The 27,786-nt window shown below is 36.9% G+C and overlaps 1 protein-coding gene across 6 annotated transcripts in view; it reads left to right on the top strand.

The window, feature by feature from the left end:
- The window catches only part of CDH11 (cadherin 11), a 234,347-nt gene that overhangs the window by 168,382 nt on the left and 38,179 nt on the right, over window positions 1-27,786 (top strand). The gene's annotated exons all lie outside the window — the stretch shown is intronic.

The raw sequence follows: 27,786 nt of genomic DNA, 5'->3' as shown, positions 1-27,786 counted from the left end.
TTTTCATGCTTTTCAGTAGTGTTACAAGGAATATTTTCAGTCACTCAGATATGATGGTTTCTTGTTTCACATGTTAGTTATATATGCAGCTCCTGTGACTTAAAGGAAAGAAAACATAAGCTTGTATACACATTCACTTCTTTTTTCATTCTTACAGATTGATTATATGCATTTCCCCTTCAGGTTTATAAAAGGCCTCAAGTTTTATTTTCCAACAAATTAGAGACATGCCAACTTTTTAATAACATATGAGGCATTTTGAATGTAAATACATTAATTTCTGTCTACATCCTCATGCCCCAAAATAATTTGTCTGTTATCTGTAGTGAGCCAGGCATATTCATTATGCATTCTTGAGCCTGTATCCTTATGAATTGAGATGTCAGTCTGAATGACATAAATCCTTTCCACAGCTGTGCCTTGTAGGACAGGTGCCTTTCTACCAGGAATGATACCAGAAAAAGTCCTGTCACAAACCTGTTTTTTCCACTTTTCAGTAGCCTGGTGAGGTAATTTCCATAATCTGTGGAGCTGTTGCTGAAATTAGGAGTGTATATACACATATATGGTTATATTGCTGAAGCTGTTTAGGGAACTGAGTAAGAGATCCCTGTATGTTAATTATGCCTTCTAACTATGCCCTTTTAGTAACCTCCTCATGTCCTGAATGAATCCTAGGATAAATGAAGAGAAGCATAATTCCTCATTTATGGAGAGGAATTATTTCAGTAATTATATTCAGAATTACAAATTAGCTGAGAAGATCTATATTGACTTCTAGGTTTTGTTCTGTTTTGCAGACAGCTGCATGGCTAGGACTTTGACTTGTTAATAGCAAAGATGACTTCATCTGGGTTCTTGCATTTGAGGAGGGGGAAGAATGAAAGGCTTAAATCCATCTGTTTTTCTTATTTTAAGAGCATTCTTTCAAATGACTAGATGAGTGTGTGCCCACTCATGTTTCTTTTGAGGGAGATAGCTGGAAAGCAAGGAACACCATGAAAACTCTTGTATTGCAAAGGCAAACCCATGTGTACTTCTCAGAAGTATTTTTATGTGTCTCAGTGACACGTCATCTAAAGAGCAGCTTCCAAAGCATCATATCAAGGCAAGTTAACTTGAGTGAATAATAATTTAAGCTTGTTTAGAAGGGGGAGTTTCAGCCTTTCAGTAAACATCCCACCAAGTCTGTGGTATAAGTATGCTATTGTACCTATTATGCTATTGGAGCAGCATCCCCAAATGGTATTGTGCTGCTCACTTTGAAATTCCAGAACATTGCATAGAATCTTCTACTAGTGGCAAAATGGTTAAAAAACATATGGGCTAGTTATCTGTCTGGAGCTTCAAACAGCCACATTCTACATCAAAAAGGTACTGCAGCAACTGCTTGATCAAAGCTCAGGTAATTTAATTATTTGTCATCATGAATCAAGGGCTCCTTGAACAAGCTCAGGATGCTTGGATATTAGAATATGGAAAATTTATTGTTTTACTCCTTCTAATATTCCAACATCAAAGAGAGTTTTTTCTTTATAACAAAGCAGTCTGAAGTCAATGAATTCAAGCAAAAGCTAGTGTGGAGAGATTCAGTTTTCTAGGATCTTTGTGAGCTGGAAATTAAGCTGACTGCTGTAGAGTGAGATATTTACCACTGGAATTCTTTGTGTTTATTTTATATAACTAAACATCTGTACCAAATCTCGAAAACTTGAAATGCTTAGCTCCTACTCCTGTAAGTTCACTTAGTTGACATTGTTTTTCCTGTTTCTCCATTTTACATAGTTTTTCATATTTTGTTTTGCAAATCTCTGTTTACCAAGCTCCAAGTGTCTCTTTGACCATGTTGTGATTAGCAGAGTGTGCTGTTAGACTGTGTACACTAATGCAGAGGAGAGAGTTCATAGCTGATTCCTCCACCAGCCCCAGCCAAAAGTCAGAAGAAATTTAGGATGGTGAGAGAAGCCCATGGTCTGAAGGAACAGTGCTCAGCCCCAAGCACTCACTTCGCTTCTCACCATTGGTGGCAGTCACGTTAGTTCAGGATTAATGAAGCAAAAAATGGTTGTAATTTTTAAAATCCTAAATATAGCAGAGATGTGCATGCTGATACAAGAATAGACTCTCAGCCTGCAAATATAAGTGTTACTTTATTTCTAAGGATTTTTTTAATATATTTTCTTTTTGTGTTATTTTTGTATTTGCTTTGTTTGGTTTGCCAGATTTCCTTTCACAGCTGGAGCCCAACCATCCTCTTTCCCTGTTCATGGACCAAACATAACATACTAGAATTTCTTATGTTAAGTGCCAGTCTTAGTGTGTTGGTGTGTTTATCTGCTATGTCATTTCTATATAAAAGCTCTCTCATTGTCTGTGTTGTCCTGGTTTTGTATGTGTTATGTTCAGGACCTGCAACAATTCCGAGTGTCAAACTGCTGTTGCAGCCAGTGAGATGTCTGTGCAGAGTGCTTCCTTATATCTTAGCAGGAACAGAAATAGATTAGTGGGAGACAAGTCAGTAGAGACAGGAAAAAACTGCAGTCACTGCATGTGGTGACAAATGTTTCTGAGAATAACATAAAAGTTATTTAAGTAAAAACGAAATAAAATGGGTTGGCTTATCCCACCTTCTCATATTTACCTGTGAAGTAATAAGTGCTAGAAATGTCTAATACTGCAGATTCTTTTGCAAATTAAATTTTTTCTTTAAAAAAGGCCATGGAAATTTTAACAGAACAATAGGGCTGCAAAATGCAAAATTCTGATAAATAATCTAATTAATTATCTCATATACCAATACGGTACATAATTAAGACAAGATAACAATGCAGTCTATTGCAATTCATTTAATGCTGGTGAAGAGATCCACAAAGTATTTTGTTTAAAATGGTGACATGATGCTTGGAGAGACACGCTCCTGTTTAAATTCCATGTAAACATCAGCTAACTGTAAAACAGCTCTATCAGCTGTGTGCACTGCAGTCCCTTACAATAAGGTTACAGAATGAAATCAGCTATACTCAGTTATAAAGACATTCCAAATTCCTACCATAATTCCCAGGTGACTCTGTTGTTGGAAGAATATTTTGTTTGTGTGAAACTTTTGAAATGACTGAGACCGATTTTTCAGCTTCTTAAACTTGGACAGAAAACTTTCTTCTAAGCTTGAAAGACCTTGGTTTTCATTTTAATTAACCAAACATGTTCAAATTAATACCATCTGATAATCTCATTCCATATTTTCCAAGAGATCAGCCAGTCAATCAGATAGTATTTTGCTCAAAGTGAAGTTACATGGTTGGTTCATGGGTATATGATCACACCAAATCTGCAGCAGTATTATAGCTAGCCAGGCAGTATTGCCAGAAAGTTTTACATGTGTGTATAAACCTATGAGAACATGTGCCCTTCCTGAATGTCTGTCATAGTTTTAATGTGAAATCTCTAATGTTAAACAGGAACATATACATGAGCTTATGAAGGCCTTAATTTCTGCCATATTAATGATGTGGTGGTGTGAGTGGTTACGTTTGCCAGTGAATGATGTAGTGACAGTGCACATGCCTGTGCTGTTACCAGAGGAGGAGGAATTGATTAGCAATAACACACTTCATTAACAGTGCACTTTCTCAATCATTGTAATTGTGGCTCTTGCCCTAAAACATCAAGTGGAACAGGTTTCATTTCAACCAAATCAATCTAATGTGTTAAAATTTACATAATTTCCTCTCATTGCGTTTATAGAGCAGCAGGAATTTTAATTTGCATTGTCTGTATAGGCTATAATCAAAGTGTTAAGAGCACAAGGTTTATTCATTATGTATGGCATGCAGAGACAAATTTACATAATAGGCTGCATCTTGCTGAAATATTCCATCTTTCCCCACCCCCACTTTTGCAATGTTGGCTATAACTTATTTTCTGTAAACCTGTTAATTCAATTATACAAGCCTTTAAGTTCCACAGAACATTTATTAGAGAGGAGTATCTTTATAAAAATAGGTAAGTGGATAAAATGTGATACTGAAAGATGAGAAGTACTAAGGGAAGGCATTGTAAACTGGACTCTGTTTCCTGATTTCTGAGAAAGCTGGTTTAAAACCACTGCAGTGCTATTTCTCTAGACCAAAGGCAAATATTTGCAAATTGAATGGAAGGGTACCTTTTTGTTTGTTTAGTGGCAATTGCTATATAGAGTTTCTTCTATGAAAATTTTCAAAACTAAGGGACTAAAAAGTAATTAAGAAATTAAGATGCTGTAAATGTTAATCTCCATCATTGGTTGTTGCCTGCTAAGGCCAGCCTTTGTTTTATGAAAATAAAAGTGCTTGAAAAGATATTTTTGACAGCAGATTATTCCATTTTAGTAAATTGATAAAAATTAGAGGATTTTTATAACATTTGTAGCACCTAAAAATATTATCTAATTGAGGTATGTAATGCATCCATTGGTTTAGATACCTCAGTCCTCTACAGAGTGTGACAGAGCTACGACAGCATAAGATCATTTAGATCTTTTCTGAGTTTTATATGTGGCACACATCAAACAATTTCCCTTACCCTTTTACTGGCCAAGTAAGGATGCTCAGACTAAAATATAGAAATATATATATATTTTTTTTTTTATCATCTTTATAATGTAACATCAGCTGAAAAATCGCCAGTTGGAAGTGTCACCAAAGCTCTTCTTTATTAGAGCTCCTCCTGGCCATCTGGGGGGAGTCCGCCTGCTTGCCTGTGCAGGTGAGAATGGATGTTCCTGAAAGCCCAAAAAGAAAATGGGAAAGGTGGAGGAAATGTATCAAGAGTTAGGTGCGATGCCTGTTCATACTGTCTGAGGATGTGCCCTCCTGGGAAATTGCACCTGGAAGTTAATTGCACAAAGTGAAGTTCTTAAGTTTACATCTAACACGGATGAACTAAACTACCTAGTTCAGCTTGGGAAATGTCACTTTTTGCAGTAGCACCTCAGAGCTGGCTTAGTCCTGCTGCTCTGAGCTTTTGAGGATAGTAAGACCTGCTGCAGTCTAAAAAGAAGTACACTCAATCTGCTGTTGCCACAAGAATAAAATACAATAGTCAAAGTAATATATCTTGACCAGCTCTGCTGCTACGATGTTCAGCAATGCACCTACTACTGAAGGTGCTATCGTTTATATCCTTCATCATTCAATTTGATAAATAGTTTTTCATGCCTATAGCTTCAGCAGCTGTCATGTAGATCAGACTTCAGCTGAAATCTGTGGTTGTTGCACTCTTCATGAATCAGAAAAATGTTTTACAATGCAATATGTGAGGTGAAAGAGAAATCAGTTAAGTTAAAATGTTTTAGAAGTTTAGCAAGTTGTCTCTTTAAATGATTACAGAATTTGGCCAGCCAGTGAAATAAAATAAAACGTAATTAAAGTTGAAATAGAACATTAAGATAATTATTGGAAATACTGTGATGTTGAAAACACACAGGAACATTTTTCTGCAACCAAAATACATTTTCACTATCAGCTTTGTTTGAGAAGGGTAGTCCAATTAGAGAAATACCTAAGATTATGGTAATGAAAAGACAATAGCACCAGCAGCACTTCCTTTCTAACTTCCTGAGGGACAGTTTGGCATCCAGGCAGGAAAACAGGGGAACGGTTCACCCTTCTCTTAGATGTTGCAGTTTGGGCAGGACTTGGGCAGGCTCAGGTCAGACTCCCTGGATTGTTTTTGAACTTGTACTTTTCTTCTTCTGCCATGGCATACGATATTTTTGTAGTATCATCTGGGGCTTTTATATAACAAACATGTTCCTATTCCAGGACCTTTTCATTTCTCAAGCTCTCTTCTTATGGCTTATTATACTTTTATGATTTTGGCCTCATATTGCATGTCTTAAGTTTATTATAGCATGCGTTGAAACCTCTATGCTGCAAATATATTATTGTGCTTTTGAGTGGGTGCACCTTTCTAAAGTACTTCTGCTTTGCCTGCCTGAGGTGGCTGGTGTCGTCTGGTGCTGCTCTTCTCCTTTAGTAGTACAACACCATCTGAATAGAGGCAATTTCTTTGCTTATTTGCATAATAACACAGAAGCAAGAGCAGAAACCCTTTGTTTTAAGTGCTAATATCATAGAATCATAGAATGCCTTGGGTTGGAAGGGACTTCTAAAGGCTCCAGAGCTGAATGCAGTACTCCAGGTGAGGTCTCACCAGGGCAGAGTAGAGGGGCTTAATCACCTGGCTTGATCTGCTGGCCATGCTTCTTTTGATGCAGCCCAGCACTTGGTTGGCCTTCTGGGCTGCAGTTGCACTTTGGTGGCTCATGTCCAGCTGTGATCCACTAGTACCCCCAGGTCTTTTCCCACAGGGCTGCTCTCTAGCATTTCTTCCCCCAGCCTGTATTCTTATCTCTGGTTGCCCTGGCCTGGTGCAGGACCCTGCACTTGGCCTTGGTGAACCTCATGAGGTTCACCTGGGCCCACTTCTCTAGCTTGTCCAAGTCCCTCTGGATGGCATCTTGTCCCTCTGGCATATCGACTGCACCACCCAGCTTGTTGTCATCAGCAAACTTGCTGAAGGTGCTCTCAAGGCCACTGTCAATATCTTTAATGAAGATATTAAACAACACTGGTCCCAGTACAGACCACTGAGGGACACCACTTGTCACTATTTTCCATCTGGACATCGATCACTATCCTCTGGATGCAACCATCCAGCCAGTCCTTATCCACTGGACAGTCCACCCAACCTGAATCTACAGGCTATATCTACATATTTACAGGGTGCTTTAAAACAGTTAAAAATATGACTGTTCACATCTTTCAAAGGAAATAGATCAACTGCAAATAGACAAAATTCAGGGATGTAACAAGAATTCAGGATTCAATAGGTTTTCGGAAATTTAGTTTTAAATCGGGGAAAGATCAGCAACATGACATTGCTGGCTCTAGGGGGAAAATGAAATGTCATGTATCTGAAGTGAGTGCTACAACTCTTTGTGAGGCTATTCCTGTATTTTTTTCCTGCATGATTAGATTTTATAAATATCCTGCTGTGTATAGGTATGTTCTCATCTCCCCATCTACCTGTGCAGGCTGATGGGCTGTCCTCCACTCCAAGATGACAAGCAGTCAGCAGCAGTTAATGACAGCATTGGATTTTTTGGCACCTTTTTTACACTGCACTGACTCCAAGCTTACAGGGTAATTATCTCTCAGCTTTATGTCACTGAATATAGGACATGCATCAGTGCTCCTCTGAGAAATTTCCAATGAATCCATCTGTGAAAACTATGATTTCTAGGTGATTGTGGGGAAAGGGACCCTTGACTCCAAATATGACTAACACCAGGGGTATTACCAACATCAGGTTCTTGGTCTCTCTTTTTTGAGGTCTTGTCAATGAATTTTGGGCAGGGTATACATTATGATAGGGGATGGTAAGCAACTTCATATATTCTTGGATATCAAAGAATCTTAGTACACATTTATAAGAAGGCATCGGTACTTTTGAGGATGGATAAATATGCTTAAATGTAGGCAAAGGGAAAGATCACAAAGGTGTTGTACTTAAAATTTGTTTCATATTACATTTTCTTCTGTAGCAAGCTGTGTTTATGGGCTCCATCATGAGAGCTGAAATAAAAGATAAAGTAAGCAGTGCCAGGGCTGGGAAGAACATGGATCTTCTTTGCTCCATATGTACTCTGTCAAATAAAATTTCTTTCTGTTCCTCTTGCATTAAAGAAGACAGATAAAATTAATTCTTATTCTTGACTTTTCACCCCCATATTGCTTAGTCTTTCATCTTTTCAGTGCCTGAATCCTTCTTCTGACTTACATCTCTCAATTGCCCATTTTAAAATATACTAATGCCACAGATTCCCTTTCCACATTCTTGAACTCAGCGAGATTTTTACTGCTAAACTGTAATGCACCAGGTCGAAGTATTGAGAGTGCCACATACAGTGGATTACTAAACTCAGTTCAAATTTCTGAGCACAGTTACTACAGGGATCTCTCTTCCCGCCACTTTTTTTTTTTTCTTTTGGATTATTTCTGTGTTTCAGTTTGGGTTTTTTAGTGGTTTGTTGTTGTTGAGGTTTTTTTGAGTTGTGATTCTAATTATTTCAAGCATAATTATGTCCTTAAAAATGTTGGGAGTACTAAACGATCTGCAAAACACTAAAACAGGCAGATCATATGTGTCTTATCATCTTGAAAAGCAAACAGCATTAGAAGTCTTTTCAAGAGGCCATAGATTGCTGCAAGGAAGCTGAGTGAAGAGGATTGAATTACTTATGCCAGAATATTTACATGGCACTGAGCCTAAATGGTTGTCAGACTAGTTTCTCTTGTTGAATGATCAAGATAAAGCTGCTGCAGTCCTTCCAACTCATTCAGCTGTACAAGCTTTATTTACCTAAACCTGGACTGAACCCACTAAATCAGTTTGGTTCTTTAGAACTGCCATAGTCAAATCATTTACCCCCAATAATATCCTGGTGTGAGTTGTTGCTTCTAAAGTCAGTTGGAAGAAATAGTATTGGAATACATCTTTTAGTATGGGAATATCAAGACTTTTCTTAAAAGATTCTGTTAATAAAAAAATGAGTGCAATTGTTAGTTACAATTATCCTTTTCAGATTTATTTGACATCTTTCAGCTTAGACATGATATCTATTTGCAGGTTTTTTCTGCATAAAATGACTCTTGTGCTCTTTGAAATTAAATATCTCATATTTGTTGTATTTTCACAAAGCTTAAGAAAACCAAGGGACATATATTTGATTAACTGACCTCTATTGAAACACACAGTCCATTGAAAAATAAATTCTGAGAAAATTCTTCACAGTATATCAGATCACAAGATGTTCTCTGGATTTAATTTGATCTTTCCCAATGGTTCTCCCCTGCCCCCCCCCCCCCCCCCCCCCCCCCCTTCAAGAAGTCCAGTAGTACTAATTGAGTTCTGATTATTTTTTTTCCTTAATTTTAAAATGGAGGAAATGTCAATATTTTACTTCTGCAGTGAACTGTCCTCCAGGAGCTAATGAGGAATGAGTTAAGTCTGGCTGTAATAGACTCCCAAAGTACTGTTAAGGTTCTTAAAAGAAAGATCATTAGATCCATACAGGCAAAAAGTTTCTTCCAACTATTTTCTCCAGATATTATTGTATAGAATTTCACTCAATTTTTCCCTTATTCTTGAACTGTTATTTTCTCCAGCTTCTTTTAGAATAATGTTACCAAGCATCTATTTCACTCATAGACCAAATAGTTGCAATTCTTTATGTAGAAAAGAAAGTGCATTTGCTACCTTGAAGTTACTGTTTCTCAGATGCTAAAATAGGTAAATATCATGAAGTGACAGAGTTGCTATCATTTTAGATAATTATTTCCTAGAATTAAAAAGAAAATCTGGAATTGTTAATTCAGAGGAAAATTAATTCCATCCCTTAGTATTCTTAGCAAATGACTCATCTACGTTTTCAAAGTCATTAGCAAATCTTTCTTTTGATAACATGAAGATAGAACTTAAGGTGAATTGCTAGCTTCCACATCATGTCAATTGGATTCAACTGAAACTGATTTCCAGATTTCTTTCTTTGTCTGCCTCTTGTTTCTGTATAGGGCAGAATATATGGGTATTCTGAAAGTCATGTGGATACATGGAAAAGTACGTATAGTTAGTGGGAGAGTCTTCTGTATAACATGAGTAGTAGCTGTTTCTGTTTAGCATGATGAGAACGGGAAAATCCTCTAGATTGGTTCACGGAGCTACCGCATACAGAGGTAGCCTTTACAGGTTAGATGTCTGAAATAATTTATCTTTTGTGTATTTGTAATTAGTGTTTGGCTAGTGAGGAGAAGTCACAATTTTAAAGAAAGAACCTAAAGTGTTAAAGAAACACTGAAATCACCAACAGAAAAAGATGTCAGTGAAAAAGCTGGTTTAGGTTGTGTAGTAACCGATAACAAAGATTGATCCATGGCCATCAATGCCACATTTTCTAATCTAGAGGGATGTTAGTAAAAAATGCGAGTTCTCCTCCTACCATTTTGGATTCTTTTAATGACTAGTTTTATGGCCTTTATCCAGGTCATTTGTCTCCTTGCACTTTCCCAGGTGGCTCTGCCCATCTCTTAAAATAGGTTGGCACATGGTTTTAGAAATCAAGAGCCTTTAGGGAAGTAGGTCCTACTGTCAAACCAGGAATAATTTCCAATCAAAGTAATCCAAAATGTCTGAAGAGTTTTCTTATACAAAAGCCTTGTTCTGGAGACTAAAAACCCATGGCTGTAACATAGCCTGGATGCAACCGAATATGGCCAACAGTGGCCTTCAGTTCAGAACCTGCAGGAGGGGTTATAGTCAACGATATGTATCAACATGATATTAGCAAAATCAAGCACTTCTTAGCGTGGAAATGTCAGCAATAGATTGCTGGTGGAACAGATGTGTCAGTCACATGCAGTACGATACAATCCTTAATATTTACAGTTAAGTACTGTTTTCCATTCTTCTGTGTATAAGCTTTTAAGTTCAAAACATATTTACTCCAGACCTGGGGTGTGTTCTGTGTCTGAAGATATGATTGTTTGAGGAGAGGCAGGACAAAGAAACAAGTAAAATAATTTTCACACGCCTTTGTTACAGATCAGTCTTTGGATCCATCAGTAGCAGTTACATGAGGATAAAACTGCTAAATTGGTACAGCTCTTTTTCTTCTTGCCCACCAAGAAGGCTAATATTACTGCAGCCCACGTGGCTCTCTAGCATTTTTCTGCTGTGCAAAAAGCACTTCATTATTGCTGATAACTGAGAAGCTATCAATGCCAAGTTCTCTTTCTTTCAAAATCTGCTGGCTAGTGTCCCTTTAGGTCAGAGACCTCTTGGGTTACCATTGTCTTAGGTTAAGATGTGCTAGAGCTGCTGAGCAGAAATGAGACGTTAAGGAAGATGTTCAAGTAGAGAAGAGATGCAAGTCATGTGAGATGCAAATATTAGGAGCATTTTTTTTATATGGAGGTCTTTTGTGTTTATTTCCTCCTCACCATTATTGGTTTGTGTGCAATGCATCTGTGAGTTTATACTATGGGAATTTAGTACAAATCACAGAGAATCAGTTGACACTAGATTTTTTTCTATATACAAAAAATCTTGTGAATTAAGAAAAAGATGTTCTTTTCTTTTGGATTGCTCCCCTGGTATTGGCTCATGACAGGGATTTAGGAATAACAGTGAGTTAGGCCAAAACAAGGAAAGAATGACAAATGTGGATGCTAAAAAGATACCTGAGGTTGTGAAAATGACAACTTAAAAGAATATGTAAATTTTAAAGCACATAAAACTAGCTTTGCTTGGGATGGAAGGAGGGTAACATACTGCCAGTGAGATCCTAGCAATAGCATTTTGGCCATCCATAAAAAAATGTTCTCTTAAAGACACAATCAACTTAATCTTGCCTGCATTCCAGCTGAGGCTGGGTAATCCTTAGCTCTTGTTAAACAGATAGCAGTTACAAGATATTTTATCTTCAGCCAAAAGCTAATTGAGAAAAATTTGAACTGAAACTGTTACTGAGAACATGCTAGTATTTAATGCAAGACAGTAAAAAGGTTAGCATCAATTTACTGAATTAGAGTTCTTCCTCCCCAAGAGCAGTAAGAATTGACTTTTGGACCATAAGCAATTCATTTGGGATTGTACTAAATGGAAGGAAGGAGGATGCAATGCTTGCTAAATACTGCAGAGATGATCCTAATAAGAGCATCAAACTGAGCTTCTGCTGGTGTCTTGCCAGGATTACAGAGAAGTACTGGTCATAATACAACAGGATGGCTTGATCTCTTAGAACTGTAGTAGTGACTTGAACTTGTGCTTGGTTTATCTACTTTTTCCTACTTTTGTGGGACTAAATTTTGAATATAAATCAGATGTCTGAATAGCTCTCATAATGTTTGTTGTTTCAGTGCAGCAAAACCATTTATATTGTTGGATAAAAAAAATAAAAAATGGTGGTATATTTTATTAGACTTCATATGGATGGAAATTACCTTGACCAAATCTGTATTTCAGCCCAAGTGATGGGAATTGCAGAACCTGTAATGTTTTTGATTGAGGTAGCCACCATGTTTGTTAATTTTAGCTAATTATTGCTGAAAATTGGGCTGCAGTTTGTTTAGATTTGACAACAGAAATATTGGGCATTCAACTGGACAGACAGATAATGAGGAATTCTTACTGTGATTATTATGGCTTATCCTAAGATAAGCTCCTAACTTGCCATAAAATTATGGTAATGTATTTTCCTTTCTTCAGGATCTACAAGTTAAAATTAAACAAATGGATGTAACATTTAATCTCAGATACAACAGAGCTTTACAGTTTGTTTGGGTTTTTTTAATATGACATTTCTTAATATATATCTCCACAGTATCTGGCTCACAACATCTATCAGCCATGGTATTAAAGGTTGAAACAGAAGTCAGCACATATTGTGCCCCCCCGTGTCTGTCTTAAAAAAATAAATCTTGGGATGTTTATTACAAAGGACTGAAATGAAAACACACAGCTAAGGAACCTTTACAGCAATCTGATGTTAGCCAGGTTGTTTTATGTTTCATAATCCTTCATATAAATGAACGAGATGACTAGATACAGTACAGCTCTGTCTGTCAGTCTGGCTTCCTCCTGGTCATATTGATGGCAGAGGATGGAAGCACGTTCAGCTGAATGGGGTATGTTAAGAAAACAAAGCAGTAAGAGCAAACGCTGCCTTTGCTTTGCTGGATGTAGGCTCTCCCAAGTGCTGAAGCACTGTCTCATGCCAGCCAGCCAAAAGAGTACCAGTATTGACCAAAGAATAATATGGAAGTGTAGGAGTGGAAAATATGTTGATGTGTTGTAATTATGAACATGATAGTCAATTTTTTTTGTCTACATGTTTTTGCAGAAGACAGTTATGTATTTGGTGAATTTCAGAAACAGTTACAGTGTTTTATAAGTGAAAAAAGTCATTACTAAATATTTATTTCATCAAAGGAATGGCTAATATGTTAAAGCACAAATGAGTAGCTGCCAAGAGCATTTATTTAACGGGCTTGTATTGATTTCAACTGGAGGTACATCAAGTCTATGAAGAAAAACATTAAAGCTCATCAACTTAATTTTGATTTGTTTATTCTAGAATTGTGTCTTTTAATAAAGCATTATTAATCAATTTAATATAGAAACATTGTGTATATATATAGTTGAGGTTTAAAAATATTTTTCAATAGACTAGTTAATGTGCAGCAAACATTTCATTAAGCGAAGATCATGTTGCTTTTCCATTTGCAGTGTGTTCATGCTGTAGTTACATACTAATATATTAATTGAAAATTAGTTAATTTGACGAAAATATCCAGCAAACACTTGTGTATATCCTCAGCTTTCCTCATCTCAGTAGACAGCTTGGCACAAGGTCACTTACATTCATTGTTAGCATAATTGTATTGTATTCTGGTAATTTTTGAGAGCTCTTTGATGCATTTTGAACTGTGTTGATGGGTTGTACAAGTAACATGATAACCTTCAGTTTCCTAAATGGATAAATGTAGTTCTTTGAGTTGAGTTTCTGACATTAATATTAGCAATTGCAAGGTGAAAGTCTGCTGCTTCAGCAAACATGCTAGATAATCTGAATACAGGGAGAAAAAGAAATCTGAAATCTGCAGAAATAGAATCTGAAAGCATGTGAATCTGCTTTTAAAAAAATAATTTACTATAAAATGAATATTTATAGATATATTGACAATATTAGCATATCTTTTATAATTGCTCATGTGTGTATCAGAGTATCTTCTATTTCTTATCATGTAAAAGAGGAATTAATTACCTAGGGCTAAGTAGCTTAATACAGAAAAAATCTCTGCTTACAGGTAATCGGAATTAGGTTCTTCTCAATACAACTGATAGCTAAAGTTGTATCTAAGAGTCCAAAGCACAAGTGCTCATCTTTGTAAGACCAAGACCTGTAGTAGTGAAACTCTCGGTGAGTAGCCCCGGTTCTGCAGCACAGCAGGAGGCAGACATTGGTGCCAGAGCAGAGCAGTTTCCCTGGCTCCCTGCAGCAGCCTCCCCACCCAGGCAATGCACTGCACACTGCTCTGAACCTAAACATTTGGGAAAACCTTGGGCATACCACTGGCATGCTACAAGAAACTCTCACTCCTGTAGGATCTCTCCACTCAATACAGCCTGGCTGTTCCATTCTACATACTGTTTGACATTTGTTTATATCCTGTCCAGATCCAGAACCGATCCATTTTCTCAAATAATGTAATTGATCTGTAAAATCAAGAATCTAACATGCCTTCCCCCCCACACACACATTGGGGTACTTATATTTATAAATACTTCCATTTTTTGTCTTGCTTAAAGATGAAAATGGACTTGTGTGTCTTGTCTTCTTATTGTTGGCAAGAATGGAAATTTAATGCTATGTGCTTGTATAAAAATTTCATTATAAAATTTCTCTACAATACCCAGCCTTAGTTGCTTTACAGTTTTGCCCTTGAAGGCAACAAAAAGTTTGCAGTTAAGTCTTCCTGCCACTCTCTGAATACAATAGTTACAAGCTCTCTGATGCCAATTTTCTACTGACATTTGAGTGAGTCATACAGTCCCCTTTATTCATAGTTTTGTCGTTTTTCTCATGCTGCTGATATATCTCTTGTTCTGCCAGGCTCACGTATTCTTAAGCTTTGAATTTAGCTTCAAGGTTGGGCACTACAGTGATGGACTATTTGTTTTCAAATACATATTTTTATTTATTGCAGCAAATGGAAATTTGACTAAAAACTTTGCAGCTGATTTCCATCGAGAACACTAGTTTCTTCATGCCATGCAACATGTCTTCCATACCTTCCATCATGGCCAAATTCAGGTTTTGAGCACAAATCTTCCTATCCCTAAGCCATCAGGATTTGGCATGCAGTGACTAACAATGAGTATTTGTCTGGTTTACTGTTTCCTCTGAAGTTACTGGTTCTTCCACATAGAACTTGGTTTGTCTGATCGTGCTCATTGCTGATAACTAGAATTCAAAACTCAGTTTTTACCTTCGCTTCATAGCAGAGTGCTTAATGCATTTTATTACTGAACAGTTTACAATAAAAGGTAATTTTGGATAAACGTTAAATGTAGGTGGGTAACTTTCAAATTAATTTTAGCAAAATTATAAAAACTTCTTTGGCAATGCTTTATGAGATGTAATGTGCTCTGTTTCCCAAGGACTGCAAAGTCTGCAACGTTTTGGATAATTCTCTCTCTAACCAAATTTGCATGATCGTTTTGTTGAATGGAAGTTTGATAAAGGTAACTTGACCTTGAAATTTTATTCACATCATTTATATGTCCACACAATTTGTAATGACAAAATTTCCCCGAGTAATTTTAAATTCTGGAATGTTTGGTGCTTTTCCAGTCTATAATTGGGTAAAAATAACACATATAAGCGGCTCTCATCGGCTGGCTAAAATGAAGATAATGCACCTAACCCTGCCTGCTGCCAGCTAGAAAGCTCCCAAGGCAGTGCATACAACAAGTGTACTATCTACATCTTTTAAACTTCCTAATCAAGATAATTTTGTGTGTGTGTGTGTGCAATATACTTGTTAAAATCAGTTAACTTTGCTTTTCCTTTCAATTTTTTAAAAATATCTTTAATCTGTGAATGACTGAGATGGATAGTATCTTAAAATCGTTTTCACCTTTTCATTTTATGCTTAAAATTATTGTTCAAAAACCAGAAGGGTCTGCTAAACAGGAGCGTTGTTTCACAGTTCTGCACATGCTTGCTTACACAGAATCCTGCCAAAGTCCACGGTCGCCTCAGTCTTCGTGTTTAGCTGTTACTGAGGTGTCTGCTGGGGCATGTGCTTCCCCACAGTAGCTGCCGTGCCCCCAGGCAGCCCTGCCCTGCCCTCCTGCCCCTGCCTGCTGCAGGGCAGGGCTCGGCCAGGCAGGGGAGGAGGCGACACAAGGACACATACGAGCACTCCTGAGGCCTGTGACTGCCTACAAGAACTGGTAGCTTGTTTGACAACTTCTGGTTCATATTAGTTAATATCTTAGATTAGCTATTAGTTCACAGAACTTTTTAGGAAAAGCATAATTTCTGGATCAGGTCCAGCTTTTAAAAACCATGTCTGCTGTCTAGTTTTGAAAAAATTATTATTTTTTTTTAACAGAGATTGACTCTTGCATCCTTGTTTTCCATGCAAGACCTTCCATTTCAACTGCTTAAATTATTCATTTTTAATACTATGCTACACACTTAATAGACAAGACTGCTGCCTATTTAGTATCATACAAGTGAAAAGAGCAGCAGCAGCTCCTTTCTTACCATGCTGTAATATTGAAGGGCTTTAATATTGCAGGAAATAAGCATTGAACAAAAGATTTCTGCCCAAGGCTTTTATCTTTACTGTGAGGTAGGTTCCTGTGTTCCACACCTGCTGCTGCAGCTCAGCCAGTAGAGCTGTATCAACCGTGTTCCCAGTGTGTTTCTGAGTAAGTTTATCGTTGTGGTACCCTTTCTTCATGGCTTGAGACAAACCTCAGCTTAGATCTCTTGTGTGCAATACATATTTTTTTTAACAGTAAGATAAAAAGAATGCCAGCAAGTGAGTTATTGTGTGTTTACTAGCAACTGTCTTAGAACAAAATCATCTGAATAACAAGATAGAGCCTTGGATACTCCATTAGTCTGCTTTGCAAATGCATATATACTGCTACTGAGACATGTTGAGAACACGATTCAAGCAATCTTATGGTTCAATGGCAATGATCCTGAGTGCTTTGAAGAAACAGTTTGGGAAATAACCTTCATTTCAGTAGTCCATCGGTTTCTTTTCATCCTTTTCAAATGTAAACACACATCAAATCTGTCGAATCGGGAAGCCCAGATCAAGGTAATATTTGTGTGGGGCATAGTAGAAAGTATTGTAACATATTTCATAATACCAGTTCAACCGATAAGCTGATGTGGCTTTAAAAATATAATGTGAAAAATATAATGAAACAAGTTTGGATTTTGGCCAAAAAACTGAAAACCTTTATGGTGGATTAAACTGTTTAGCAACTGAATACTGCTTTTCTCTGCAACCACCCATTCCTTCATGCAACTAAATACTGCCATATGTTTAAATTCTTGCAGGCCTCCTAAGGCTGACCCAGAAGAAATGTCAACAAATGTTTGTGAGTCCTTGTGGCCTTGTAACATTTTCTTTAAAAAGCGAAAAATGGAACAGCAGGAGCTGTAACACTCCCACAGAACAGACATATGAAGGCATATGGCTAACATGGGAGCCTGCTGGCTCTTCAAAGCTTGCTGGCTTCATTCTTAGGGCTCCCTTATTTTTCCCTCCAAGACAGCTAAACTTGCTTTTCTGTTTCACTTGCTCTGTTCTACTCAGAGCTGAGTTTAGCAAGCCTGGGGTCCTGTACCGCCTTCCAGCTGCCCTGGGAGAGCAGGCGTCTGCTGCTAGAGGTGGCAGATCGGTAGATGCAGGTACGTGCAAGATGGTGTCCCTTCAGACTGCCCCTGGGTTTGGCATATCCCCGAAGTACCTTTAGATAGTCATTCACCCTGTACATGGAAGAGCTCAGATAGCAATCACCTCCCCACCTGGATGGTTTCTGGGAAAGTATAGTCTTTAGAGCATAAACCTAATGCTGGCTCTGATTTTGAAAATTAAAATAAATTACTTCTGCTGAAAGGCACTGAACAGTTGCACTTAAGTTTCATTGCACATGTGGGTTTATGGCATTTAACTCTGAGGTTTGAGTTTGCTGTTATGAGGGCAGGTCTTCAAATGCACAGGATCACAAGTTTTTTCAAAGTCAGTGTGATTTAATTGTATAAGAATGTAAGACTTTCAGTGGAATTCTTTGGAATGATTTTTTTCTTCCCTGTAAGTATCCTTTCCTGCAATCATTATTTTAAATTGATTTAAATATTTCTGTGCTGGAATGAGGCAACTTTAGTTCTGTAAACTCAGGGCACAAAGAATTCCATAGAGAAAATTACAGCTCAACAATTCCACTTCCAATTCTCTGTGTTTCATATTTCTGATAATATGCAATTTTAATTCCTGTTTCAAAGGTACTTACTAACATCTGTGTAGCATAAAGTACAGCTTTGCAGGTTTATGAGTTTCCAGGCGGTGTAAAGGCCAGGCCTGCACCATGCAAACTTGGGTAAACAAGCAGATTATCATATACGGAGGAGCTGGTGACTGTGCCTTGACTCAGTGACACAGCGCTCTGGACCCAGTGTGTGGGGAAACCCTCCAGTGCAGTTTGAAAGGGCGTTTTGCCCTGATGCAGTGCAGATGTGTGGGCTTCCCTTGCTGTTACCTAAGTTTATCTGTTTGATGCAGCACAGGATTTTGCTCCAAAACTTGAAACTTTTTGTCATTTTAGTTTCAGTCTATTTTACCATATTTGTGGATGTGCAGTGTTTTAAACCATGAAATCTTGACCTCCTGAGTAACAGCATTGTGTTGTGTATTTCTCAATACTACGAGGTATTTCTTCACAAAGTATTTTGGAAGATAATTCATGTAACCGCTCACAAAATTACAGTGTCTTGATGTGGGGGATGGTTGAGGTTTATTTTCTTAAATGTGGTTGGGGACACTCTTGTGCCCTGAAAAATAAAAGCATAAAATACAAAATATAAAAGGAAAAATCCAATGTTTTGTGGAGTTTTTGTGGCTTATTCCTTATCCTCACTTTCTGTGCCCAGCAGTTACAGTAATAAGTAAACAATAATGTAAAAACAATGAACATTTTGCATGAGATTTACAGAATGAATAAATAGATTTCCTTTTAAGAAGGGAGTGGGGAAGCTTATTGTCATTTGAAACTTCTTAAGTGAATTTTCTAAAGTGTTCAGCCATAACTTATGCAAAATGCTGCCTGTTAAAAAGGACTACATTATAATTACAGTTTCTGTGAATGCTGACAGGAGAATCAGCAAAGTGTTGAAGCAAAGATGTCCACAGTCTTTAACAAACTTATTAGGTGACTTGTTTCTGTATAGCTCACTTAGGTCGACACTTTCTGAAAGTAAAATAACAGGTTTGTTTAAATATGTTGAGTTGTCAAATGTTTGTAAGTCTTGTGAACCTGAAGATAATACCAAAGACGTATCTATTGATGTTATCCAAATGGAGAGCTCACCAAATTGAACATTAAATACATACATGGCCTTATTTTGGCTCAGTTCCATAGTATACGTACAGAAAAAGGTTTACTCCCTTAAATAATAAATACATGGCTATATGATTCTAGTTTTAGAGCATCTTAACGTTCACTGTGAGAATAAAGTAACACCTTCACAATATGATTTTCAGATAGAGGCGTTAATTCTTATCTCCAGTTTAGTGATAGAACAGAGAAGCAGAGGGCATGTTGACAGTGTCTATTGTTGGCAGATGGAATCTCAGCCCACCAGAGCTACACAAACATGTTTATCCCGGTGCCAAATCTGAATTAGCAGGTCTGATCACAAGCTCACATGCCTTGGTTTGCAGTAGGACTTGGTGGGTTGGGCACAGTGTGCTGCCCTAACCACATTTAGTCAGCTCCAACTCAGCTTGGAACTTGGGCAGAAAAAGCTCACATCTGCCAGCAATATACTGTGTAGATAGTCCCAGCAAATCTGCCCAAGGCCACCCAGGCGATTGAAGTTCTGGCCTGGAATAGTCTTCCATCCTTGTCCAATTCAGTTGGACAGGAAAAAAGTTGTATGGAAATTATTCCACTTACATGTTTTTAGGTAAGCTTTTGGCAAGTAGACCTTTCCATGCACATTTCTGCACAGTTGGCAGAGTGACTTCTTTCATTATTATAAAGTTACCTTTGATTTTTATTAGGCATTAGCTTATTTCCATATGCAGTCTTTCTCTTTGTCTAGAAATATTAACACTGGACGCTCCTGGTTGAGTCCCAAAAGAAAGCCACTGAAACTGAGAGTAGCTGTATTTCTGAAAGAATTTAAATTAGTGAAGATAGGTTCTCAGCTTTCAATCAACTAGGGGGTATTTGTTTGTTTGGGCTGCTTTTTTTTTTACTTGTTTATCATCCTTATTATTTCATAAATATATCTTCTTGATTGGTTGAATATGAGTTTACTAGATGATTGCTAGTGCTCTAGTACTCTGGAGCTCATTTATTGTTATTTAAAGCAAATGCCTTCGTAGCACCTAGGACTATCTCCCTCACTCAAAATTCCCACTGATATCAGTAGTAATTTCTTCCTGATTATGCCACTTCTCCTGAATATGCAGAGCACTTGCTCTGTTGTTATTTGGTTATGCATATTTCTATTTCATAATCTGTGTTTTGAAGAAACCTCATAATGCACTTGCTCATAGCTTATAATAATTACACTACAGAAAATTAAAGTCTCTGTGGTATTTGGAAGGCATAATGAATAGCAGACAAATGTTAAATATTAATACCATTGAATATTCTGGTTAATTTTGGCTGTGAACTTCAATGTTACGAGCACTTTACATGATGCAGCTGAAACACAGATCTGTATGTTTCAGCTCTCAAGGACAGATAGGTAGGCATGTTACCAAGTAAAAAAATAACTTCATAAAAAATAGAAGTATATTGTCATTTCTAGAGTGGAATATCCTTCAATGATGGGTGGTGGGAAATCGTATCATCCTTGCTATAAACATTGCTGAAATTGCAGAAAACTGTGCTAGTTATGAGTAGAAACAGCACACCAGGCATCATTAAATGCTCTTAATGCTTGCACATCTTCCAAGTTCTGTACTTAGTCATTGATAGTTTGCTGTATCTTTAATTAACATTTCTTAAAAATTATATACTGTTGAGGATGGTATCAAAGCATCAGTTTGGTCAGTATAATACAGTCCTGAAAACTGTGATGTATTTTTTAAAGGGACTTGTTTTTGGAATCAGTCATGTTTAGCTTGCCTGTCTTCATTCTCTAAGCTTCCTTTTGTCAACACATACAGAACATTTCATGGACAAATTAATGTGTTTGACATTGCCTTGTCCTTGATTCAGAAGCCAACTGTGCAATGTCCTTTGAGAAAACACAAAAGGAAATGAGGAGAAGTCAACTAGGAAAGACAGAGGCTTGAATGCCTTTTGGTTGACCTAAAATGACTATGCTATCCATTGCTTCCTTTTATCTTCCCTAGATCTAGACAAGCTATGATCCATGGGAGTTTGGGAAGAGGGTGGAGGGGAACAGGAAAAGAGGTGTATTTGGACCAGAAATAATACTGAATTAAACTTTTTTTAAAAACTTTATGAATGTTTGAAGAGTCATTGCTGGGTTTGCAGTAGGCTTCCCGGAATGAATCATCTGTCTTCCTGGAATGACAGAGATATTCAGTGAGCTGAATGTGGCACACAAAAATTCAGAAACATCAGATCTCTGTGGTGACTTTGAACAACTCCTCTTTATTGATAAAAGGAAGAAGGTAGGAAAAAATGTTGCCAAGACCAAAGAACTCCACTTCTCTTGACTCACTTGGACAAATTCTGAGCTATTCTTCTTTCTGGTATCTCTGAAGTCTCAGAATTATTCTTTCTTGGGTGTCTCCAGTGGACCTGGAACCAGCAGGATGATCTTGTAGAACATTTGTATAAAGATTTTTTGAAAGGTTAGTTGCATTTTTTTTTTTTCTGTGCTGTGTCCCCTACAGCTTGACTAATGGGAGCACTCAGCATATACTTCAGTGGCTCTCAATTTTTAGGTTTTCTTTTCAGGTCACTAGAGGAGATTGATAAAACAGAGCAGAAAAAAGCCGGAGGAAAGAAACAGAGAACAGCCTACTGAAATTGGCAGCAGAGAAAGATAAGATAAATAGACCACCAAAATATTGAACACAGTCTTTGCTATAGCTTTGCTTTAGAGGAAGGATCTGGCCATTTGTGTTTAGTGGAAGAAAAGCCCCAAAGAATATGAATATGAAAATGGCAAGGGGAGGGAACAAACAAAAAAAAAATCTGCAGGGGAAATTTGCCATAAAAATGTTTTCATGATCCCACTCAAATAGTCTCTTGACTATCTGCTGACTTCCGGCAGGACTTAGAAGGCTTTAGAGAAATTCTTTATGGCTCTTGCAATGGTAGTAATGGTTTTTATATGCTTTGTATGTATAATATGTTTGTGCATGAGAGAATATGTATGAACATTACTGGTGCTGGTTCAAATACATTTATCTGTTAGCAAATATAAAAAGTCAAGCTTTTAGAGGACAAACAAAGCCTTTTTCCAAATGCAGGGAGTTAAAATTCTATAGTGTGGTATACAAGGATTTGTTTACACATTAAAAAAATGTATAAAATACTTTAATTAAGATTTATTTATATGCATATGTATCTATATAGGCATGTCTGTATAAAAAGTTTGTATCTACTTGCTATGGATCCTCTTCTTCCAAATTCAGTTTTTAGAAGAAACTCTGAGAAGTTGGAAACATTGAAATGGAGGACTTGATTTCTGATATTTAAAATGACAGAACATATCTGCCTTCAGGCCTCCCAACCCACTTTTATCCTTAGTACCTGGATAGGATGGGACTGGAGCAGCATGAAGCTAATTAATACAGACTTTATCCTCAAGGGCCTATCATCTACCTTCAGGCTTTTGTGACCCAAAAGCAAGAAAAACCTGATAAAGTCATATTGCATTGGGTGAGCACAGGGCTTGGGCACACATGTGGTCTGTAAGGAGTTTTTTTTTTAAGGGGGGGTAATTTGTTCCTTGTGAGCCCACATGAACCTTTTTCCTTCCTGCTATTTAATTTGGCCTCGGACAGATGGGATTTGGGCTTTGGTCTGCACTCTGTTAATATTCTGCAAAATATTAAGAAGTATTTTTGTCTCTCTTGAGAGCATACAGCAGTTCTGCATTTTGATTTGTCAATTTCTGACACCGTCCATGGCCTTCATGTCTAACAGATGAGTATTCAGGACAGCTGACTACTTTTCCATGCAGTGTTTGGACACAGTCAGGCTCACCAATTCCCTGCTTGTGGCATTGCAAACTGCTGAATGTTGGTCACCACTCAAAAGCATGGTGAAGGGATGGGAACACCAAGGGAAAATATTTCCAGAATAGTTCATAAGAAAGAGAAACAGCCTGTTTTGTTCTGTAACTTTCCATGTGACCATCTTTCAGCATAAGATGGTAAGCCCTAAAAGCTTTAGTGTCCACACAGAGACACCTTGGTCATGCTGCTAATTTCAGCTGTTAACAGGAATGAGTTGGCAACCTTAATAACCTAAAGTGACTTTGAAACTGGTGCGTCTTTCAGTGGTGGAGTTGGACCAGATGACCTCTGGAGGACCCTTTCCACCTCAATTATTTTAGGATGCTATATTGGTTGCTGCATGTGGGGATTCACATTACTTGACTTAGCTGCCTGTAGTACAAAAGATTCTCCTGGAAGGTCATCCCAAGCATAAGCTTATTTAGATGCTAAGATAATACCTTGCAGGAGCAATTTATATATAGCCAAGGACACTATTCTCCTAGTCAAGACACCCCGATATATATTCTCTAGCAGAGTTAAATGCTGATTTTGCACTAAGATTTTAAACTTCAGTGCAGATCCATTTTTTTATACCTAAACAGAGGCTGCTGACTATGTAAAAATATGGTGTGATTGTGTGTCATGTAGTAGGAGCTAGAATAAAACTATGAAAGCTGGCAGAAAACAGATTTTGTTAAATAGAAATTGCAAATTGCCTAAATGACCATAATAACTTTATGCAAATTTATATCTATATAGCTTCAAGAGGGAGGGGAGTTTCTATTGCTATTCTGTGCATAGCATAGCATAGATTAGCAACCAGCAAAAAATGGCATACAAGAAGTCAAGTTTAAGTTACATCTTATACCTATATCTTTAGAACTGTTATTCACTGAGGAGAGGTGTTGAGAGAAAAAATGGTGCACCCAAACAATAGAGATACTGAGTTGGCATGTGGAAGGTCTAGATTCAGGCCTCTTTCCTCTGATTTTTATATTGATTAGTACATTCTCCTGTGTTGTTTTTATTTCAAATGTTGTTAGACACTTTTTTGCATATTGTCAGAATTGATGTTTATTGCATGCATTCTGAATTTTTAATTTTCCTGCTTGAATATCCATTTAATATGCAGACTAGAAATACCTGTGTGTTTTATAGCCTTGTAATAATTAGGGGGGAAAAAAGCTATTGAGTCACTCAGCCCATTTGCCTGGGCTGTGTGAAAACATCATTTCCATATTGGATTTGAATAAGTAGTTTATGATCAGTAATTCAGTCAAGGAATTTCAGCTTCTTTAGGTTTCAGTTCAGCTGTACAGATTTTCTGGCACTTTGATTAGGGTAGTATTGTTTTATTGTGCAATACTTTAGATTGGTAGGCTTTTTCCTTAACAATAGTCTAAGGTATAAAGTGTTTCCACTTTTCTAGTAAATTGTAATCAAACAACTGTTTATTTGAAAACCTGATGCAGTGGAATTCTGACTACGTTGGAAATACTTCTTGAAGTTACATTTATATAATATTTGGAATATTTTAGTTTCACTCATTTCTGTGCTAGCTGCCAGAATTTTCCTTGGACTTGGAAAAAGTTGCCATAGTCTGGTGAACATTTCATTTCAGAAATTGATTCCTAATGCTTTGGTATCTCTCAGGAACAAGGACCTAAGCATATGTAGTTATAAATCAACAGTATAAATCTTTTTATGATTTGTAAGTATTTTGTCTCTATTACATTAAACTCTCAGATATGTTCCCAAGTTTATTTCTGTAATTGCTCTTCTGAAAATATTTACCTTTAAAAACACATTGGATACAGTTTTGCTCCAATCTGAAATGTTTCCAGAATTCTTATATTTTTCATCTTCTTTAGTGAGTGTAATATATGAAGGTCTTCTTTATAGAGATATATGTGTATTTAGTGTAATTCCCTGCAATCAGGAAAGGGGAAAATGAAGAGAGGAAAATAGAGGTTTGGCGTTGTTTGGGTTTCCTTGATTTAAATCTCGTATTTTGCATGCTCCTTGATTGTATTAGTTTACTTGTTTTGCCAAACAGACTACGAAGCTGTGAATATTTATTTAGTTCTGTTCCTAATACTTCTTCTAATAGGGAATTATTTTGGTACAATGAAAGACATTTGTAAATGAAGCAGATAAGCCCTTTGGCAGACAAGGCGTGTTTTGTTCAACACAAGAATTCTATTGTCCACTGCTTTAGTTGTCAAGTGCCTGGGGAGCTCAGGATTTATGATGATGTTACAATGGCTCTTTCAGAGCGAAGTCTAAGAAGCTGTGAGATTCCGTTCCTCTGCTTTTCAGACTTTCAAATCTTTTTATCATGCAAGGACAATGCAGAATTCAGCTGCTTCTTAGGCCACAGGACTGCCCATTTAACATCAGGCATTGTGAAATAATTACCATAGTGACAATGGTTTTGAGGGGGTCTTTCCCCCCTCTAACTAGCAACATTTCAGAATTGTTTGTCACTTTGTATAAACCGACTCTGAAGCCACGGCTTATTTTACAATAAAAAAAAAAAAAAATCGTGTAAGGAGATTCAGTTTCAGTGCCGCGGTGTCAGATCTGTTTGGATCATTGGAACTGTTTAATGGATGCTTTTTGGATTTTTCTTGTAATTGTAATTGGACTTCAAAATATCCTTCTGTAAATACAGCAATTGTTTTTCTTTTGGCTTTTCTCCCTGTTGTTATAGTTGGCAGAACCTCACTATTGAAGCCTTACTGAACTGCAGCAGAAAATAAGAAAATAAAAACATATTATGTGGTAAAAGTAATACCTGATACCTATGTATCAATTAATCAGCTAAACTATTTCTGTGCTATAGTAGTGATGGAAATAATTCAGCAGCGTTAAATCATATTTTTCATAAAAACTGATATCTGGAAGACTTTCCTTGCTTGATGTTATTATGAGGATTTATTTGCTTCAAATAATGATCAGTGCTACAAAAAGTATTAATTTGTAACCTCTGATGTCTGTTTAAATGCAGTGTAACTGGAAAAAGAGCCTTTACTTGACAAATTATTATGTATATGGCCACTTCACTGTTCCATGGTCAGATATATGTACAGAAAAAAGCTTAATAATGTAGCATTTCAGGTTGAGGATTAGTAGTATCCATTATCAGCGACTTGCTGCTTTTAAAAGTAGAAGGAGGTCTTGAAAACAATTAACCATAGGGATATGTAAGAGGATATTTTGAGAAAGACTTATCTAAGAAACTTCAAATGTCTTGGGCAAAAAGTAATCTTGAGCTGCAAAGTCATCTGTAAGGGTGTTGGCATCTGTAAAGATATTGAACAAATTATCACAAGGAGGAAATGTATTCAGTTTCAGTCTTCATTCATATATATTGTAAATTAGTTCAAAAGGGTCCTCAATGAAAAAAAATTGCTTGGAAAATGAACATATTTTAAAATGCTGAAAGTACTTGACTAGCAAATTGCATCAATATGTTGCATCTATAGAGTATTTCTATAAAACAAGTGCTTTATATATTAGTGAGTCAGTCATCACAGAAAACCTACCTTATTTCATGGTGCCTACCTTAGCAAAATTCACTTTCTAGGGATGTGTTTTTTATTGAACATGTATCACCATTTTTTAAAATAATGAGTCAACAGATCTGCAGTCACAACTGGCTATAGAAGCCACCTGATTTTATTTCTTCCTTTGATGGAGTAGGTGTGAAAATTGTCCGTGTATAATTGCAATATTGAATATATAATATTCAGTCAATGCCTTTCCATTTCTCCTCAACACTTTTACCAGCAACTTTCAAATTTGGCATGTGCTGCTGAACTATTTTTTGCAAATAAAACTTGATTGCTGTAATGGGACTGAAAGTGGGCATAACATGGAGGATTGATCTAGATGAGACAGCTTTAACAGTTAAATACTGCACTAAATTACTGATTTAGAAGAACCACCCAATTTGCAGATGTTGTTTTGCAAAATTCTCAATTAATATATTTTAAAATACTGATAACCTAGCCTTGGCTGAATCCTACTTAAGTACCCACTTAAGAGTCTGTCATAGTGTCAAATGAGCATCAGAAACACAGTGCCTCCATCAGTACTTAACAATAAATCACACTGAGTATTATTTTCCATTCAGTCATATTAACTACATTTTTTACTTGTATGGGAACATCTCAGAAATGCACAGGATGATGAGAGACTGCTCTGTGAAACTCTGAGCATTCTTTATTTACTAATTTAAATTCAGCAAAAGTCTTACCTCATAATGATTCAGCTGGTTTCTTTTTGTTTCTGCACACTTTAAACAGACTATCTCAGTTAATTACTTAATTAATTAATTACCACTGAAACAACTTCTTAAAGGCAGAGGCCTCCCTTGCTCATTTTCTACCTTATAATGTCTTATCCTAGATACCTTTTCCCTACTGTAGTGGTAGTTCTACTTACTAAAATAATCTACTCCCTCCTCTGTCATAATGGTAAAAATACTGATTTTCTGATAGGCCTTTAGAGCACTTAAAAATGTACAAAGCACATCATGTTGTCTAATGGTATCTGCAGCTGTTACTTTTTTCCCTACAGTGTGTCTTGTAATGGATCATATTCCCAGAACAGATTTTTCCATAGAACTCTTTGTTTTTTCAGGAGATAACGGAGAAGATGTGAAGGAATTTTAATGTGGCCTCCAGTATTTTAGTTATAGGAACAGTCTTGCAAT

The sequence above is a fragment of the Apus apus genome, chromosome 11 (genome assembly GCF_020740795.1).
Source record: "Apus apus isolate bApuApu2 chromosome 11, bApuApu2.pri.cur, whole genome shotgun sequence".
In the NCBI taxonomy this organism is placed as follows: Eukaryota; Metazoa; Chordata; class Aves; order Apodiformes; family Apodidae; genus Apus; species Apus apus.
The sequence above is the reverse complement of the archived record's forward strand: the minus strand, read 5'-3'. Positions and strand labels throughout refer to the sequence as shown.